Below are 21,065 nucleotides of genomic sequence, written 5' to 3' on the forward strand. Positions count from 1 at the left end.
TTAGTCAGATATAAGGTTTGTTAGGACTCATGGATTGCCTCCTCAAAGCATACCTGAAGTGAGATAGATATGGAGGTTGCCATATTTACTTACGTTTAAACAATGCAAATTCCCTGGCTGTCCTGCTGATATTGTTTATGTTTCTTACAGCTATAGATCCAAAACAAGCATGCAGATCAGAGGTTTCTGACTGAAGTCTGACTAGATTAGTCACATGCACGTCTCAAGTGTGAGATCAACAGGATGCCAGGCAACTGGTCTTGTTTAAAAGGAAATAAATATGGCAGCCTCCATATACTTCTCAGTTCAAGTAGACTTTAAAAGAGCATTTACAAGATTTTTACCCCAAATGAGAATGAAGTTGCACCCATAATGCTTTACTTCAAGACAGTGGATGGAATATTCAAATTATTCCCATATCCATTTGTAAGCCAGGTGTACATCAAGAACTCCTACCGTATACAGTAACATATGTATAGCTTTTTAACTAGACAGTCGACGTGTAGAGAACCAGATTGCAACATTGTACTTAGTATCAGTGATGAGCAAAAAATGACAATATTCTTTTCGCATTCATTTTCACAAAAATAATGTTAAATTCAATTTTAGAGCAAAATAACCATTGAATATAAGTTTTGATATTTTTGAAATGTTTTCACTTTTCATGAATTTTTAAGTAAAAAATATATACATTTTTCAAGGTAAAAATGGTTGCAGTAAAAAAAAAAAATAGTTTTCTGCATCTTCACGTTTTCATGGTAAAAACAGATTATTTTTTTTTGCGAAAAATCCGAAACCGTGAAAATGCAAGCAGTTTTTGCAAATAATTTGTCAAAGTCAAAAATAGCATTTCGAAGCAAAAATGACTTTGAAAATTTGCAAGCAACACTGCTGAGTATAGCAAGGTGTCGAACACCAGTCGTCAAAGGCCCTATCCATGCCAGTGATTCACTACCATCAATAAATATGAGCGTTGCCAAAAATTTGTGAGGACCTCGGCCCTCATGGACTGTAATTTGGCATTCCTGTAGTGTAGCTTTTATGGTAGGGGTGCTTTTGCTTTCCTTTAAGCCTGATAATCCTGGTCTTTGTTGTACTGATGGAGACTAAAACACACTTAAACAGCTGTCTGCATCAGATGGGTCTTCAAAAATTAATAAATTGTGGTGCTATAATCTATGCCTGGCTCAAGGTGGAACTAGAGTCAATATTTCCCCTCTGCTCCAATAAATCAGCCACAATATTAAAGTTATGAAACAAACTCATAAAAAAGACTGTGTAAGGTTTCATGTGTTTACCTTCGGTTTATCATGGAAGGTTTTTAGTGTGCCGTAGAGCCACGGTGAGTTTTCCAGGCTACAAAATATTGTTGTATCTCTGACTGCAAGACATAAGACATAAGAATGACTTATGGCAGAAAGCTTTTCTGTGTGCAAGATAGATTGAGAGAAAGCTGTGTATTCAGTAAAGTAATAGTGTGCTGCTTTCAGACTGATCTGAATATTACATCATTGCACAAGATGTCAGTTTTTACACCAGCTGCTCTGACCAGAAGTAAATTGGGATATTCACACAAATTATATTACTTTGATGTGAGGTAGGTAGAAGTATTATGCTTACTTATATACTGTGTGTGTGTGCGTGTGTGCATGTGTACGTGTGTGTGTATATATATATATATATATATATATAGATAGATAGATAGATAGATAGATAGATAGATAGAGAGAGAGATAGAGAGAGAGAGAGAGAGAGAGAGAGAGAGAGAGAGAGAGAGAGAGAGAGAGAGAGAGAGTATATATATAGATAAATAGATATCTGTCTGTCTGTCTACTCTCCTTCTGCTGCTGTTCCAGTTACAACACACAGGCCCAAATGCAATTCACTTTTTCTCCTGAGTTTTCTCCAAGGAGATCATTTTTCATCTTGTATTTAAAATAACTTTTCAGCATTTTGCAACTGAAAAAGTACCAAAAAGTAGTTGAAAATTACTATCAAAATTATTTTGAGTATTTTCTTGCTTGTTGGTGATTAAAAATGCATTTTATTTACAAATGAAAATATCACCTGGGAGAAAACTCAGGAGAAAAAGTGAATTGCATATGGGCCACAGAGAGAGAAAGATACTGGGATTGTCTTCTCACACTCAAATGGAAGTGGGACAGCCAGGCACATGTTAGTTTTGAATAATAATAATAATACATCAATATAGCTGATCTTCAGCTATTTGTTTTTATTTTCTGCTAATATTTATTTTTTATCCCCAATACCTGTGTTCATTCCTAGTACTTTCCATAAAATATTTGTACGTTGTTTGGAATAGTCCAAAATGTAACTTGTGCACGTCATTTACTGCAGCACTCATTTTAGTGCTGCCCATTCAATGAATGGTCAGTGCCAGTACAGCAGTTTCCTGCCAATAAACATCATGTGCGCAGGCGCAGCGTTTTTATCCTTATTCTTCCTGTCATTTGAGCTCAAACCTGGAAGCAAAAGGCTGCGCCTCTGTGTTCCCCTGCAGGGGTGAAAAACACTTATCACCATTGAAAGTCGCCAAAATGTTTAGAGAATTCATGTCAATATAAGTTAACACTCCATTCAGTAACTAAATTATTTGTTAAGATCTGAAAACTTCACCTAAAGTTTCAGGACCACAAAAGGACCCCTTTATCAAGAAAAACTAAAACAGAGATGCCTGTACAAAGGTGTTTGGCTAACTTATCACCACTCCTGGCGGTGACACTATAATGTCCTTTATTCTGACAGGTACAGTCAAATGCAAGTTTTGTAGCTGCCAGAACAGAGCACATCTTTGGTTCAAGTGCCCCGAGGAATGATGATTAAACCCTTACCTTTGGGCATGCATCCCTGTTTTCTTGCTTTAATACAGAGGCCAGTTGGTTTTGGTGGTCTTTAAACATTGGCTGAACATTTTAGATTATTATGCATAAATTACTTACTGAATGTTATGTTTACTCATACAGTTTTTTTAACAGGATATCAGTTTAGGTGGTGCCATATATCAGAAGGTTTCCAAGTATGAATTAATTTGATTCTATGGTCACAATTAGGTGGTCAAAATGAACATTATGCTTTTAAGATCTCCATGCAGATGTACTTGGTATTAATGAGTTGGCTCGAACATATTTTTGGGGGTGGGGGAGGGAGGAAGAACAGGAAGCCCTTCTTTAGAAGGAAATACAATAAAAATCATCCAAAATATCCACTAGAAAGCATTATTATCTCTATCTGGGTCAGATGCAGAGGATGGTGGATGCCCTTATATGCGACTGTCACGTGAAATGATCGTAAATTATACAGAAGTATAATTTATCTAAAGGACTAATAATTGAGAAAACCAAGGTAAGCATGGTAAGAATCTGTTTGGCTGCTTTCATGAATAAGCTGATAAACTCTGTGTACCCCATGTATCTTCAGTATAGTTATACAGTTTCAATATAGGAAATGTACCAGCTCTGCCAGACCTTTAACACAGAGCAGTGCCTTCAAGGCATTTACAATGCTTTGAACTTGCTAAAATGTGTTATTCTATCTGTGGAGTCACATGGGTTATATAGGAAAACCTGTTTATAAAAGTGCTGCAACGACTATTCACTTCACGTGGACAGCACTTCTACTCTTCTAATATAAAAGCAATGGTATTCATTTTGTGCTGTTATCTAGAACACTTAACAGTGTTCATGTGTCCCCTTGTTGTAAAGGTCTTATGAAAAATAAGACCTTCTCACTAATGGATGTGGCTTTCGGCTACCCTGCATCCTCCCATTACTTCTATCTGTTATAAGCAAGGCCGGATTTATACTTTTCCTGTCCCTAGGCCAAGTATGTTGTGGCTCCGTTTCCATGTGCAGCCGTGCTCCTCCCATTCCATGTGCAGCCCCCTCTTCCTTGTGTTTCATCCATGGACTGAAGCCTCTCTCTTTCATTAACAGCTCCCTTGGGCATCAGTTTCCCTTTTTCATGTATTGCTCCCCATTTCCAGCCTCCTCTTTCATATGTAGCAACCCCTTTTTCATTTTCAGGTGGGATGCAGCTGCCCAAGGCTCGGGCCTTTGTGGCCTTTCCATAAATCCAGCCCTCGTCATTGTTAAATGGAGAGAGTGAAGGACTCTCCTGCCCCATAATTGGTTACTCTGCATTACGTGATAATCAGATGAGAAAAGTTAAATCATGAGATAATAAACATAAGAAGAGATACATTGTGATTTAAGTCAGATAAGGGGTTTGATGCACAAAGCTGCAGTAATATTGCTGTGCACAGACAGCGCATGACAATATTATAGAGCAAAAAATAAATAAAAAACAATTAAAATGGGCGTCCACCCCTAATTTGGACTGCACTACTCAACATTGAGGAGCTGCACTGATATATTATCATACAGTATCCACAGAAATTAACCAGCACAGCTGCAAGTGCATAGAAAAAAAAAGAATCAATTGTATTATGTAACAAACAGTGTTGCTTGCAAATTTTCACCAATTTAATTTTTTTGCATGAAAAATCCTATTTTTAATTTGAGAAACTGTTCGCAAAAAAATGCTTCAATTACAAAAAACTATTTTTACAAGCAAAAATGTGGAAAATCGATATTTTACCACAAAACACATAGACAATATTTTTCCCACGAGTATTTTTCCACGATCACACAAACTACATTTTACCACAAAAATTTGCGAAAACCGTGAAAAATATCAATTGTTTAGGAAATTTTCACTCAAAATTCGAAATTTACATTTTAATGAAAATTAATGCAAAAATATTGGCATTTTCACTCATCAATGGTGACAAATATATAGGTACATAGGTATAGGTCATCAACCTCAACAAAAGCATAAAAAGCAGGGATCAGCACAGTGAGCAGCTCATAAACATGTCCCTGACCATCTTCTGTATCAGATCATGCCAAATTGCCCAGCACACAGCCTATGCAAGGATGGCTGATCCTACAAATCCAATTGGTCATGTGTGGCCCCACCACCAACTCATACAGAGGCTTCACACATACACATCAAACACAGGACCCTGAAATTGCAATGTTCTGCTGAATGAATACTGGTCTCCACTTAAAGATAACCTAAAGTCAAAAAAAAAAAATGAGATGAACTCAACTGGGGCTTCCCTCAGCCCCCTGCAGCCGATCGGTGGCCTCGCAGCTCCGCTCCGATGCCTCTGCACCCGCCGGTGAACACTTCCGGTTTCGCCGTCACCGGCCGACAGGCATGGGAACGCGAGTGATTGTTCGCGTTCCCAGCCTGTATATCGCCCCCTATGCTGCTATTGCGGCCAGGAGGTCGCAATAGCAGCATAGGGGGCGATATACAGGCTGGGAACGCGAACAATCACTCGCGTTCCCATGCCTGTCGGCCGGTGACGGCAAAACCGGAAGTGTTCACCGGCGGGTGCAGAGGCATCGGAGCGGAGCTGCGAGGGCACCGATCGGCTGCAGGGGGCTGAGGGAAGCCCCAGGTGAGTTCATCTCATTTTTTTGGGGACTTTAGGTTCACTTTAAGGTGTCAATTTAATTCATGTGTCCCAGAAGCTGTACTGGTGTCAAACAATTGAAAGGTCCTAAGAGGTGTCCTGCTGACAGTCCTGACCCAGTTATAGCCACTATGTGGGATTCCATACCCTCATGTTGCAACTCCATGCGTGTAGCTTGTATCCCATTGATATGCGGTGTGGAAAGTGTTGCGCGCGGTGGACCAATGCCACTGTCTTACATCCCCTGCTGGTCATCTGGCCGTCTCACTCTCTGAAGCTGCGGAGTGGGATTCCCTCCATCTGTGCCACTGTTCTCTAGCTTCCGCTCATCTCCTGACACTCGGCCGGGATCCATAAGTTGGCATGTGAAGGCTGCTACCGTTGCAACAGTGTTGTCACGATCTCACCTCAGCCTGGTTCTAGCAGCATATCAGTGGCTTCTGGAAGCCAGCTCATGCAGGCGATTGGCTCTCGGTGTGTAGATGGCATTGCCGATAGTCCCGTGGGCTCACGTAGATGGGCTTCCTGCTCTGTTAGGCAGCATGGGGGGTGTTAGAAGCTCTACATATGCTCTCCAGTGCCTCATATTAAACCAGGAAGTGAATGATTATGGCAGAGCAAATCCCTAGTTGCCTGTTGCATTTTCCATTTGGCTAAATGTTTCTTTCTCATTGGCTTTTGGGGATGTGAAGTGAATTCTGGTGACACTCAAGTCTTCCCAGCCTCAGTCTTTATACCTTGTGATTTCTTTATCAAGTTATGGCTCTAGGAATGATCATTATACAGAGACTCCCCTTCCACAGTGGAGCAGTAATATAAGGATTTCGTGGGCCTCACATTTACCATGGCACTACAGCAATCGCTATGGCTGCTATGTCTATTACTATACTGCTGCATTTGGAGCCCAAGTTCAGGATTTAATGTCTAGCCCCACTTTTTCTTTGCTATAACATCTCTCCCACACACACATCACAGAAACCACAATGTTACTCCCACATCATGCCCCTACACACACACACTGCATCATTTACTGACAATTTACCGCCCCCCCCCCCCTCCCCACACACACACTATCTACTGGGAGCAGGTCCATGTCTGTAAAAGCCATTAAAGTCACTTTCCCCCTCAAGCCATAACAAAGAGTATGTAAGTGATACACACACCATGCTCTCTTCCAATCAGGACTGTAGAAACTTGATCACTGCAATAATGCTGTAGCCCACTTCCAGAAGATGGGGACTCCTGTCTAAGAGAGCAAGCACAACATCATTGCTGGAATTGTGGGCATTCAGGTAAGTAAAACAGGAGAGCGTTTGGGGGAGAGGTGCCTACATCTAGGATATGTGGAATGGGATGGGACAGGGCAAGAAGCCGTAAAGTGTTAGTATGTTGGGGGAACCAAATTACATCCAGGGTATTGGTTAAAAATGGAACAAATAGATCATAATTTGCCTGATAAAACAGTTCAGATTTATTTATTTCAAAGCCGAATTAAGCTTTAAAACAGAAATTCTATTTAGATCTTAGCCTGTCTAAAATGAAACTGTAGTAAAAGATTTGATGCTCACATATAAGATGGAGATGGCAGTAGAGAAATATGATTGTGCTCCTCAGTCCCCTGTGGTAAAAAGACTATGTACACTCGCTACATAGACACATACTCTGAATGTGCCTGAAAAATGCAAAGTACAAAACTGCTGCCTGCATCGGGCTCGAAATAGAAGTCAATTTTCAATTTTTCCTCACTCTCTTGGGGTCCTGTGCTACCTACACACATATATACATATGATAATGTTGCATTTTAGAGTTTTCCTTCATGTAAATACAGCCCTAGATCCATCTAGACAAATAGGTAAGACAGGAAGCCTCAACAGGAGTCACAAATTCAATTCTTTCTGTTTCTTTCAATTTCTCTGTGTAAAGAGTAAGTTTGAGCCGTGGAATTCTAAATCGCATCTTCTGTCCTGCAGCTTGTTGATTCAGAAAACAATAACGTCACAGAGATGAGCCGATAAAGAGAACCAGTCATTCTGAATGAATCTTGGAAAACCTTTTTATATACACAGTATAAACTGTTTCTAAGCCTTATTTTTTCTTTTTTTTAAGTAATACTGAACAAACATCAAACCTATCACAGTGGATCCGCAAACACTTGGATAGGTTATATTGAAAATAATGTTCTCTCCTACTGTGGTATAAGTTGAAATCCTGAGCCTTATAGCAACAATTTAATAGGATCTTTGACAATGAAGCAGTAAAAAAGGGAGCATGCAGCAAGTGGACTAATTTTGCCCCTTTATGGGAACCAATGCAAATTATCGGAAATTTGGGCGCCCGGTAATTCATGGCCACTGGTACAACACGGGCTAAATATTGGGGACAGTGGGAGCCCAAATGCCGATATTCTTAGGCACCTATGACGGCGACTGAGAATTTGTGGGAGATTTTTTTTTTTTTTTTAGTATAAAATATAGTGGAAATTGGCCCTTAAGGTGCGTACACACATGCGACTATAGTCGTTTGTAACGATCGTTCCCCGATCTTTACCAACGACGATCGTTACAAAAAACGAACCAACGACTATTAAGGCAAACGACGAACGAGTCAAATCGCTACAAAACAAAGTTCTGTCTTGGCGGATTTTTACCACCGACGATCGTTAGCAAAAGTGGTACATCGTTGGAAACGATCGTTCGTACCAGGCTGGACATGCGCATTTCACTTTTTCTCCAAGGAACTTTACAATTTTATGCGCAGGCGCAATAAGTGCTTTTACGTGGTGTAACGTTCGTTCTAACGATGTGATCGTTACACACTTTTTACAACTAACTTTACTTCGGTCGTTCTTTCGTCAATTAAAAGATCGTTCGTCGTTGACAACGAACGATCGTTGTCGCATGTGTGTACGTAGCATTAGGTAGCTAGTGTGTGGGGGGTTTATGCATTAGGTAGGTAGTTTGTGAACTGGGGAGGTTTAAGGGTTAGGCACTAGGTAGAATGTTTGTGTGCAGGGGGGGGGGGTTAGATTTAGGCATTGGGGACGTAATGTGTGCAGTGGGTGGGTTTAGGCATTAGGGAGGTAAAGTGTGGGTGAGTGCGGAGTTTAAGGTTAGGTGTCGAGGGAGGGTTCTGTGTGAGAGTACGGTTAGGTTTGGCCACAGTAAAATACTGATATTTAATACCAATATTTTACACTTTTATAGTAAAGCAGCGGTGTTTAATACCGACATTTTACTATCGGCATTACTGGGTGGCCAAATTTTTACGCACCTTTTATGTATAGACGCTCCTCGAGTCATGCGCGAACTGTGAACATTTCCCTCCCCAATATACAGTGCGCACAGAACTGCAGATTTATTCACAGCCATGTGAGTGCTGCTGCCACACCCCGGGTGTAGTGGCAGTGAGGGGCAGAGCAGAATCATCCACAAGGAAACTTAAGCTCTGTACCCATAACAATTTTTGTGATGATTTTGTGATGGAGGGACGTTTAACAATGTTAAAAGATATCCGACTTAACAGCAATGGTCGTTGAAATTGAATGGTTGATCAACTTGAATGACCTCCAGATAGGATCAATGGACGAGGGTTCAGTCTCTGGCAGCAGGTAAGACTGAGAGCTCCAAATCGGATCTCTTAACCTCTTGAGGACCCACCCTTTACCCCCCCTTAACCTCCTTGGCGGTAACCCCGAACGTAGTTCGGGGTAAGCCGCCGGAGGGTGCCGCTCAGGCCCTGCTGGGCCGATTTGTTTAATTTTTTTTTTGCTGGACGCAGCTAACACTTTGCTAGCTGCGCCAGCACACTGATCGCCGCCGCCCCGCGCATGATCGCCGCTATCCGTCGCGCCGCACGCGCCGCACGCCCCCCCCCCAGACCCCATGCGCTGCCTGGCCAATCAGTGCCAGGCAGCGCCGAGGGGTGGCCCGGGACTCCCAATGACGTCCCAACGTCAGTGACGTCATCCCGCCCCATCGCCATGGCGACGGGGGAAGCCCTCCAGGAAATCCCGTTCTTTGAACGGGATTTCCTGATCGGAGATCGCCGAAGGCGATCGAAGAGGGCGGGGGGATGCCGCTGAGCAGCGGCTATCATGTAGCGAGCCCTGGGCTCGCTACATGATATAGGGGAAAAAAAAAAAAACTGCTGCGCTCCCTCCTGGCAGATTTTTTTTATACCGCCAGGAGGGTTAAGGACCAGCGCTGTTTTAGCTGATCTGTGCTGGGTGGGCTCTACAGCCCCCAGCACAGATCAGGGTGCAGGCTGGGGGGGTCTGATCGCTCCTGCCTGATGGGTGTTGCGGGGAGGGGGGCACCTCAAAGCCCCCCTCCGCGGCGAGATTCCCCCCCTCCCTCTCCTCCCTGTCCCCCCTGGTGATCTGGGCTGCACAGGACGCTATCCGTCCTGTGCAGCCAGTGACAGGCTGTCCCCTGTCACATGGCGGCGATCCCCGGCCACTAATTGGCCGGGGATCGCCGATCTGCCTTACAGCGCTGCTGCGCAGCAGCGCCGTACAATGTAAACAAAGCGGATTATTTCACTTGTGTTTACATTTAGCCTGCGAGCCGCGATCGGCGGCCCGCAGGCTATTCACGGAGCCCCCCGCCGTGAATTGACAGGAAGCAGCCGCTCGCGCGAGCGGCTGCTTCCTGATTAATTAGCCTGCAGCCGGCGACGCAGAACTGCATCGCTGGTCCTGCAGCTGCCACTTTGCCGACGCGCGGTATGATTGCGCGGTCGGCAAGTGGTTAAGGTGTCCACACACAGAAAAAAATACAGAAAAATGTAAAGCTTTTTTTCCCCTTAATTTGTTAAAAAAATTTGTTTCCCAGTTTAATTTGATACAAGATTGGGAGTGTTGGATATTTCTGATCAATGTATATGAAAATTGAATGGTGTAGGGTAGGATGGACAATTTCTTGATGTACAGACCCAGGAATTTTTTTCTGAGCTTTTAATATTTTTTTAATTCATAATTAGGGAAAAATTGAACATAGGTGTGTGGTACTTTGGTCAGACTTTTGAAATGTTACAATTAGGCAGAAAAATTGACTAGATAAGGGAAAAAAAGAAAAAAAAGTGTATACATACCTGGGACTTCCTCCAGCCCACTTCAAAGTGGATTGGTCCCTCCCTAGACGCCCTCCTCCACCTGGTTCCTCCGCTAGGTAGCCCATTAACTTTACAAGTCGGCACCAGTTAGCGCAGGCACAGTCTAGCCATTTGCACTCCCCCATTGCGCTCTTGCAGGCATAGAACTCTCCCGGTGATGGAGTGCGCATGTGGCCATGCCAGGCATGTGCAGTACGCCCCGACTTGCGAAGTTACCGGACCGCTTAGCTATGACTATCAGAAAATGCAACCCAACCCTCAGGGCCGGCCCTAGACTTTTTGCCGCCTGAGGAAAATTTTTAAAAAAATTATTGCTGCCGCCCCTCCCGTGGGGCCTCCCGTGCGCTCCACTGACGTCACTTCCTGCAACGCCGCCCCCTTACAATACAGTGGGCGGCGTTGCAGGAAGTGACGTCAGTGGAGCGCACGCTGGATCGAGGAAGTGGTGAGTCCTCCCCGCCCGTGCCTCTTACGAGTAGCGGCTGCTTCTGATCTATTTAAGGCTGGAGGGGAGCGCAGATCAGGGGACCCAGGCGAGGGAGGGGGTCCGACCCCCCTCCCCGCCGCTAGGCTCAATACCCCTGTCCTGCCCGCTACCCCTCCAGCTCGGCGGCCGGCTCCCCTCACCCACCGACAATGCCGCCCCTAGAAATGTGCCGCCTGAGGCAAAAGTTTCACCCCGCCTCATGAGCGGGCCGGCCCTGCCAACCCTTCCTTTAGTGATACCTGAACTTAAATAAACCCCCTAACCTTAAATCATCCCCCACCAACACCAAACCTTAAAACTCCCTCCCACTGATGCCAAACCTTAACCCCCCCTCCCGCTGCAACCCCAGCGGTTGGTCGCCAGGTTGTAAAAAATTACAGACGTTATTGTTAAATGAAGCTGTGCATGCAGAGTAATGTCCAGTTCTTAAAGCATGCATGCGCTGTAGGGAAAGTTGCAAAATCTAATAGGTTGCAAAATATTTCACTACACCTGCCAGGATTAGCGCACTAATAAACAGTAATTATTAATTTGGGCCCAGTTTCAGTGAATGCCCTATGTGCCATTTTCCCTAGATAATTTACTGCAAGCATACTTTTCCCAACTTCGCATACTTCCCAATAAAGCAGGAACATTTCTTATGAGTTCTTTTAGCTGCTTTACTGTGGTTCCTTTGTATTTGAACTGCAAGAGGAAGGGGTGCAGACAGAGCTGTCTGAAAGGATTGCAGCCTATATTAGTACGAGTCTGTGGTTCAGGAAGTGGCGTCTGGGGGAGCTACTGACTCATTAATGCGGACTTAAACTCAGAACTTCCTCTCTGCTCTAAATAATAAGCAACAGCATAATAACCTTTAGGTTGCTTTCACAGTGGAACGTTACAGGCGCACATTAGTGCAGCCTGTAACGCAGCCTAACTCACAGCAATGAAAAATCAATGGGCTGTTCACAGTGCCCACGTTGCGTTACATTGTAACACTGCACGTCAAGTTAAAGTGCTGCATGCAGTACGTTATAGGCGGCTAAGCCGCGTTAGACTGTTTGCACATGCTCAGTGATGTTAGAGGAGGAGGTCTCCCCTCCTCCTCCGCGGCCAGCCACATGGCTAATTAATATCCACTGCACTGTGTGACGTGCAGTGTTTACTACCTGAAGCGGACACTCTGTGCAGCGATTGGCTGGCGGGACCACGTGATGCGGATCACGTGGTCTCCGCATCACATAGCACAAAAAAGGCGCACCAAGAACTTCATAACGCAGCTCTAGGTAGCGTCCTTCTCCAACACCACCAGGCTTTACGTTAGGGGCACGTTATGCGACCTATAACGTCCCCTAAAACGCAACGTCCTGGTGGGAAAGAGGCCTTAAAGAGAAACATTTCTTTGTTACAGCTTATAGCACTCATGCAATAAATCGGCAGTGTGTCTACTTCCTGCTTTCATAGAAGCGGACATAGGGTTAACATCCTGTATTTACAAATTAGCTGCTCTACCGAGGCAGTAAGCTGACACAGCTAAGAGATCAAATTAAACTGCAATTAGTCACAGATGAAGGCTAAACGCTCTAAATACACACAGGGAGCATTTCTTTATGTTTTCCTTTTGTGACTGTCCTGTGCAAAAGTTCAGGTCCACTTTAAGAGCTATTCACCCGAGATCAGCTTATTGAGAACACAAATAGACACAAAAGAATGAGCTCTACTACAAAGTGCTATTTCTGCTCTAAAACCATCCACGCCTTTTAGTTTGTTTTTAAGCATAGCTATAAAAAATGAAGCATTGTTATTTCTGCGACCTTGCTTTATGCCAGACTGCGTTGTTTGCCCTACTTTTTTAAGTAGTGGTGAAGATGACGAAATGCTTCTGAATAAATTCAACCATGCTCATGTGTTAAGATATAGGATGACCTTGAACTACCTTGCAGAATACCAAACTTTAAAATGAATGAAGTCATATTCAGGCGTTTGCTTCTTAGAGGGGAAGTGATGTAGAGAAAATACTCTATTAAGAAGCAAAAGCTGTCGGTGACTGTAATGCAGTCACAGTGCATACACACCCAGCTATGAACTCCATTCATTTTATTTAACATGTAATAACCTTAACAATGAAGTGCTATAGCTTGAATAGTTATAACACCATTGAGTGTTTTGCATTAGATCAAGTAACTAGGATATCAATTTATGAACATGCAGCTGGAGAGATCGGAGAGTTCCATTGCATCTTGTTAGCCGCAGAAGAAAAGACTTCATTTTAATACTGCGGAATGAACACTTATGCCTATTGGAGTGAATCACAAAGCGAGATCTTGAAGAGGATGTCATGATAAAGGAGATGGATGGTGCATTCTGGGAAACGGCTACAAAGACCATTGTTTCAGAGGATCCATTTTAACTGCAATTGACTGTAATAGGTTTTTGCCCTATAGAACCTTAAAGGGAAACTTCCGGAGGAATGTTCCAGCTTAGAAGCAATAGTTCAGCCTCCCATTGCTAATGCTTATTATAATATTAAATTTGCATTAATTAGCAACACAATGTTTTGGTAAGTAGCACATCTGTACTTGTTGAAGTAAGTTCCTTCCTGGCAGCATCCATTAGCTCTTTATTGTCAGTAGAGATGATCAATCAGATGCTTATTGTCCACACAATAAGTCATTGTCCACACAATAAGCATCCACGCATGGATGCTAATTTTATGCAAATTGCATTTGCATCCACTTGGCATTGGGCCAAACAAGTGGCGTTAGTGGAGATTTGGACTAATTCCAAGCAGTTTTCACTTTGCATAAAATTTGCATATAAGTCACAAACATTACCATCTCATTGATCATAAATGCTGAGAGAAAGTGGGGGGCTTTGACACCTTGAAAAATACAGACTCAACAGGAGCCCAAATATGTTGTGTTAGGGGGTAATGGGTGAAAAAGACAAAAATATACCCACAAAGGTGGTTTGCAATGGGGGCAACCAACCACTTGAGGCAGTTGGAGATCAATAACCAGACTCTACTCGGGGCGTCCAACCTGGAATTAATACAGTTGGTCTCCTGGTAAAAAGGACTGGCTTTCTCCTGAGCTTGTGAGTGATATTTTCAGTCTTGTCAATAAAATGCCTTTTAACCATTTCCCCCTCCTCAGGGACGAATATCTACCTCCCTGAAAAATCCCTCTACAGCTCTCAGGGACGTAGATACTTGTCCCTTGCCGCCACGCACTACCCCTTGTTCCCTTGCTCACTTTCACCGATCGTTAGAGGGGAGCTTAATTTATGGGAACGCACTTCCCATTCATTAATCTAAGTCCCCGTGTCAATGATCACCCGCATCAATGAGATGCCTGCGGTCATTGTTATTCTCAAAGTAACACGTCTACACATTACTTCCTGTTCATGTACTATTAGTACATGGTAGGAAGGAAATGTGCAAGGACATCTTGTGGCCAAAAAGTAAAACTACACCTACATACATTTATTTCAATAAAAAGACCTAGACATAATTTGAAATGAACTCCTGACACCCCACACTCTCCCATAAATACCCAAATAAAACTTTGCATAAAAAAATGACAAAAAACAAACAAACACATAGATAATTACCTTAAGGGCAGAACATTTTTCCCCATGTATGTCATGAGGGTATATTATTATTGTAATTTTTTTTAATTATGTGCTTTTAATTAGTGATTGATGCAAAACTGAAAAAAAAATATTTCCAAATAAAATATTGGCACCATACATTGTACTAGGGAAATATTTTAAACGTTGCAATAACTGGGACAAATGGGCAAACAAAATGAGTGTGTTTTATCAACAGTAGAACATTTTATTTTAAAACTATAATGGCCAAAAACAGAGAAATTATTTTTTTCCCATTGCACTGCTCTGGAAAATCTAGATCAGAGCGGTTTTCCTGGCGTTTTTGTTACAGGAGCTGTTCAGTAACAACTTTTACTGTAACAATATTTGTAATCTGCTACACAAAAACGCTCCCAAAAACGCTAGGCATGTTTAGAAAACCTCTCTAAACATGCCTAGAATCGCTCTGAAATCTGCTCCAAAAACCTCTAGTGTTTTGAGGATCTGCTAGCGGTTTTGGTGTGCACTGGGCCGAACACTGTTTTCTAAAAACCCAGCTAATGAATTAACTCCAACTTACATTTTTGTGTGCTCCTTTCCGTATGATTTTGCGGATGGCGCATTTCGGCCGGTGAATCCAACCATCACATGTACTACCTAGAAAGTAAATCTTCTCACTATTACATGACAGATCTCCTTAGCAGGGGCATAACTGGAGAGGAGCAGCCCCTGCAATCCCAGGGGGTCCCAGAGCTGTGGGCGGCCCCAACTACTAACCTTCCATTCCTCTCATACAGGGGACTATACTTCAGAGCAGGTGTTTTCCTGGCTGCACTTGTTATGGGTGAGAAGGTTATGATAGCCACACTTGTTTTATGACCCCTGTGAGATGGGCTCCCAGAATGTGAAGGGGAGGTGAAGGATGGGGAGTGAACATTGGGGGGGGACCATCACATTTTCATTGTGGGGCCTTATGAATTGTCCTTATGCCATTGCTCCTTAGGATACGATCATTTACACTGTAAATTACTGGGGACCGGTGTAGAATTCTGTCCAGTGGCCTTTGATGCCCTCCCCAGTAGTTTAGACCTTTATCCACTTAATTCAACACTAAAATGAAAGAGTTTTGGCCAGTATTGAACGTTAATGAGTTTCTACAAATGTCTTGTTTTGTGAAACTTTGTTTCATAATAAAATTGTTTTATTTTGTTTATATCAAAGAAAATGATCAGCAGGAAAGAGCAAGAGGTTAATCAGGCCTTCATGCAAATGTCAGTGTGAGTTCTGGAAAACAGACCATTAGCTGTTGTTGCTGAGAATGTGCTCTGAAATGCCATACGGAGGAAGATAATGAACGAGACTGCTTCTTGTGGGCTGTAATAGTTTCATAAATTACATCTGTATTTATTGAGGAGACCAGTCATTTCACTTGTGTGGAAACCCTATTTATCTCAGTGAGAGAAAGCTGCATACACAGAGTGAATACTGTGCAAAAAAACACAAATGTTCAATAAAAAATACAAGTTTAGGGTGAATTTAAAATGTAACCACTTATATACACTGAATACTGTTCATTCAGCATCTACACAGTGAACTGATGACCTACTGAACTTTAATCACTATCATGCTGTAATGAGTGTTTGCACAACCATCCAAAAGCTCTACTACTTCTAATTTGCAGGAGAGCTGCTACTACAGTCTGACTGCACAGATACAACACTAAGGTTTATTAACCCTGACAAGGTAAAAGAACTTCAAAAAAAGTGAACACAGGCAAGTTCTAAGTAGGATTGGTACTATTTGTTCAAGTTTAGTACATCCTACCACACATCATTTCAGGCACCCTGTAATAAACCTAAAATGTGATACCCAAAACACTGGTCATGTGACCTGTTGGTCCTCAGGCCTGGCCTCGCTCTTTAATTTCATTTATGCAAAGCAGCGCACAGCAGAGTGTAACCAGGTGGCGCCGTCCTCTCCTTACATGCATACAATTGGCGGCAGATGGGCACTCCTGCAGAGGAAGTCCAGGTGCTTTATATCGCGGTATAGGCACAGTCACCTCCATAAACAGCAATCGAGCAGATTAGCTCACCGTTTTAAAGCAGTACACTCTTTATTGAGCCATCAGATTCCACAATAGTAACACCGACAATTGTTTCGGGGGCCGCACAGTATCCTCCTTTATCACAGTCCCCTTGATAAAGGGGGACCCTGTGCAGCCCCAAAACAATTGTCGGTTTTACTATTGTGGAAATTGATGGCTCACTAAAGAGTGTGCTGCTTTAACCACTTGCCGACCGCACGCTTATACCGTGCGTCGGCAAAGTGGCAGCTGCAGGACCAGCGACGCAGTACTGCGTCACCAGCTGCAGGCTGATTAATCAGGAAGCAGCCGCTCGCGCGAGCGGCTGCTTCCTGTCAAATCACGGCGGGGGGCTCCGTGAATAGCCTGCGGGCCGCCGATGGCGGCTCGCAGGCTAAATGTAAACACAAGCGGAAATAATCCGCTTTGTTTACATTGTACGGCGCTGCTGCATAGCAGCGCCGTAAGGCAGATCGGCAATCCCCGGCCAATCAGCGGCCGGGGATCGCCGCCATGTGACAGGGGACGTCCTGTCACAGGCTGCACAGGACGGATAGCGTCCTGTGCAGCCCCGATCACCGGGGGGACAGGTAGGAGAGGGAGGGGGGTGAATGTCGCCGCGGAGGGGGGCTTTGAGGTGCCCCCCCCGCCAGCCACACACAGGCAGGAGAGATCGGACCCCCCCAGCACATCATCCCCCTAGTGGGGAAAAAAGGGGGTGATCTGATCTCTCTGCCTGCACCCTGATCTGTGCTGGGGGCTGTAGAGCCCACCCAGCACAGATCACATACTTCAATGCTGGTCCTTAAGGGGGGGTAAAGGGTGGGTCCTCAAGTGGTTAAAACGGTGTGCTGATATGCTCGATGTCCTCTCCTTACAGCCATTTGTTGTGCTGCACCATACTTCGTATGGCTCCGGATGCGTGTCATTATTAGAATTAGAAGAAGGTCAATTGACCCCCAATGTTATGTAATGTATAGGCACCCCAATATTTTTAGAGGGGATTTTTTATACTTAAGTTCTTCTTTAGGTTGAGGTTTCTTCTTTAGGCCACATTCACATTACTTGCAGCATAATGGCCGCTTTGTAATGTGGCTCGTCACACTGCAATGCACCACCTATGTGAAGTTCACAGTGCTGGAAGTTGTCATTTTTACACATTACTTTGGAACGAAAGCTAGTAGGATAACTATAAGGACAATAAGTAGTCAAGGAAAAACAATAGATTGTTTGGGCAGATTAAGTGTGCTTTAACTACCTGCCGACCGCTCCACGCCAATTGGTGTGAATGCGCAGCAGCCCCAGAACGACTCCACGCCAATTGGCTTGAGTGGCTTCCTATGGGGCTTGCAGGAGAGCGCACATGCATCTCCACTCTGATGACGGAGCTCCACTCCGCCTTCAGTCTCCCAGCGGCACTTGCTGCTCTGAGACTTTTAGATGGCGAAACCACGGTGTAATAACTATGTGTAGCACTGCGATCTAAGGAAGCGCTATGCTGGGGACAGCCATGTGACGCGGCTGTTCCCCTGGGGGACACAGGAGTGATCCATTGTGATAGGCTGACGGAGGGAGGGTGGGAGGGAGGTAAAATAAATTATTAAAAATATAAAAAAAAAAAACATTGGGGGAGCGGTCATACTCCAACAACAGAGAGCTCTGTTGGTTGGGAGAAAAGGGGGGGGGGGGAATCGCATGTGTGCTGAGTTGTGCGGCCCTGCAGCTAGGCCTTAAAGCTTCAGTGGCCCATTTAGTAAAAAATTGCCTAGTCCAGTGATGGCCAACCTTGGCACTCCAGCAGTGGAACTACAAGTCCCGTGAGGCATTGCAATACTCTGACAGCTCTAAGCATAATTGTTGGGAGGCAGAGGCATAATAAGATTTGTAGTTTTGTCACAGCTGGAGTGCCAAGGTTAGCCATCACTGTCCTAGTCACTAGGGGGGTTTAACACCGTGGTCCTCAAGTGGTTAAATATGTACATTTGAAATAGTTCTTATACAGTATCATCAATGTACTCCATTTCTATCTCACTTCTCCATGGAAATTCTGCATGCAATTTCCTGTGATTTTTTTGTTCATGTGCACAAAACTGTGTTTTGCAATTTTTGTGCAGGTTTTTTATCGAAATTATTGGATTGTGACTTTTTCATTCATACTAATTAAGTTAATTTACCTGAAATCGTATCTAGTTGACTCCAAAATCGCATATAATTTTTCATACAAAAAAAGGACTTGCAGTTTGTCAAGAATCAAAGACCACATGAAAAAAAAAAAAAAAAAAAAAAAAACAGCAAAGAAGTGATGCCAGTAAAATAATCTGTAAGTGTGCCAAATGTAAAATTGCACAGTACACACAGAATTGTGAAATGAGCCCTGGTTTCACCAGATTGCGCACGCCAGAAATGCACTAATTTACACCAATTCTTTAACATTACAACAACCCTTCTTGTGCTGTTGCCCAGATTTACTGAGAGAACAGAAATTGCTTTGCTGTAGAAAATCCCCATTTGGCACATTTTATGCGCAAAACTAAATAATAGCATTTATTTGATTTTCTACCACAATGTTAATAAATAACCATTTTTGTCCTTTGCGAGTAATTTGTTCCAGCCAAGTTAATTCTTCCAAAATAAAAGGAACAAACACAAGGATGACTTGATTTTTTTTTTTCAGTGGGAAATTTAAAAATTATGCAAATATGACATTCTGGAAACAGTAAATAAACAAGGCATGAGGCTGAATATATTAGCGGGAATGCTTGGTGTTTTGTTCCGTGATGGTTCATGGCACAATCATTTGGGCTGAGACTGTCTATAGCACTGTTGACAGTCAGTTATGCGTTTAATAATATTCTATTAATCACTTCGGCGGACTTATATATATCCCTGCTAAGCTATGCCCTTTCATATGTTAGTATGCAATTATTATTAACGCGGTACTGATTTACAAACACCCACATTTTATAAGAAGCAAAGCATAGATGCCTGAGCTTTTAATAAATGTTTAAAGTAGCTGTTCATTTTCAGAATAAAAAATTCTCTTTTAAGTTTTATAATACAGAACTTGGAAGATATTTAATGCAAACCTGTCCTTAACATGGCTTAAGACGCAGAAAAATAAAAATTCAGATCAGAGGATTCAAAAATGTGAGAAGTAATGCTTGTAATAGGGTTACTAAGTGTAACTGTAATAAGTTAGAAACACATTAAGGTTCTGTTTCATCTAGGTCATAGAATATACAAAGACAAATAATGCAGCTTCAGCTAGACACCTTTGACTAAGAGGTTTCAGCACTCCTACAGAGCAACAGAAGAAGCTGATCTGTAAGAGGCGTTAGAGATGTCTCTTTGCTCACCCATCTCCATTGAACTTAAAGGGAAGCAAAAGAGATATGGAGGCTGCCATATTCATTTTATTTCAAACAATACCAGTTGCCTGGCTATCCTGCTGATCTAATTGGCTGCAGTAGCATATGAATCAAACACCTGAGACAAGCTTGCAGCTATTTTTTTCTGTCAGAAACATCTGAGGCAGAGGATCAACAGGACTGCCAGGCAACTAGTATTGTTTAAAAGGGAATACATATGGCAGCCACCATATCACTCTTACTTCAGGTTCCCTTTAAATCTGTACCCCACCCTATATTTAAATCTGTACCCCACCCTATATTTAAATCTGTACCCCACCCTATATTAATCATTTTTTGGGGTTTGCCCCCAAATAATTTTTTACCATCCCCATGATGTTCAGCTCTACACCATCCTCGTCCATTCACTGTCCAATTCCATTCCTGTTTAGTCCTTCACCATCACCTTCCCCATTCCATTCTGTAATGTCCCATCCCATTACTGTTCAATATTGTCATCCCCATCCCATTTACTGTTCAATATTGTCATCCCCATCCCATTCAATTCTGTAATATCACATCCCATTCACAATCAATTCATTAATGTCCCTCCCCACCCTGTTCACATTCAGATGTTTACTATTCCCTTCCACTTCTTTACCACCTACTTCATTCCCATTCTGTTTACTACTATTCACATCCCATCCTTATTCAGTTCTTCATTCCTGCTTTTATCACCCCAATCACATTCCCATTCCATTTAATCATTATTGTCCCAACCCTGTCCCCATTCCATTATGTATCATTCCCACCCACATCCTATTATCCACTGTCTCACTCCATCACCATTCACTTCTCTAACAACTACTTACTCATTTAATCCTTTACAGTCCCACAGTTCTGTATCATCCCAATCCCATTACAATTCAATTCTCTACCATCCCTGTACTAACCTCATTC

General features: G+C 43.0%; 1 protein-coding gene across 3 annotated transcripts in view; it reads right to left on the reverse strand.

Annotated features, from left to right (window-relative positions):
* Positions 1-21,065, reverse strand: part of LUZP2 (leucine zipper protein 2) — a 917,784-nt gene that overhangs the window by 451,481 nt on the left and 445,238 nt on the right. The window lies entirely within an intron of this gene.

The sequence above is a fragment of the Hyperolius riggenbachi genome, chromosome 11 (assembly GCF_040937935.1).
Source record: "Hyperolius riggenbachi isolate aHypRig1 chromosome 11, aHypRig1.pri, whole genome shotgun sequence".
Lineage (NCBI taxonomy): Eukaryota > Metazoa > Chordata > Amphibia > Anura > Hyperoliidae > Hyperolius > Hyperolius riggenbachi.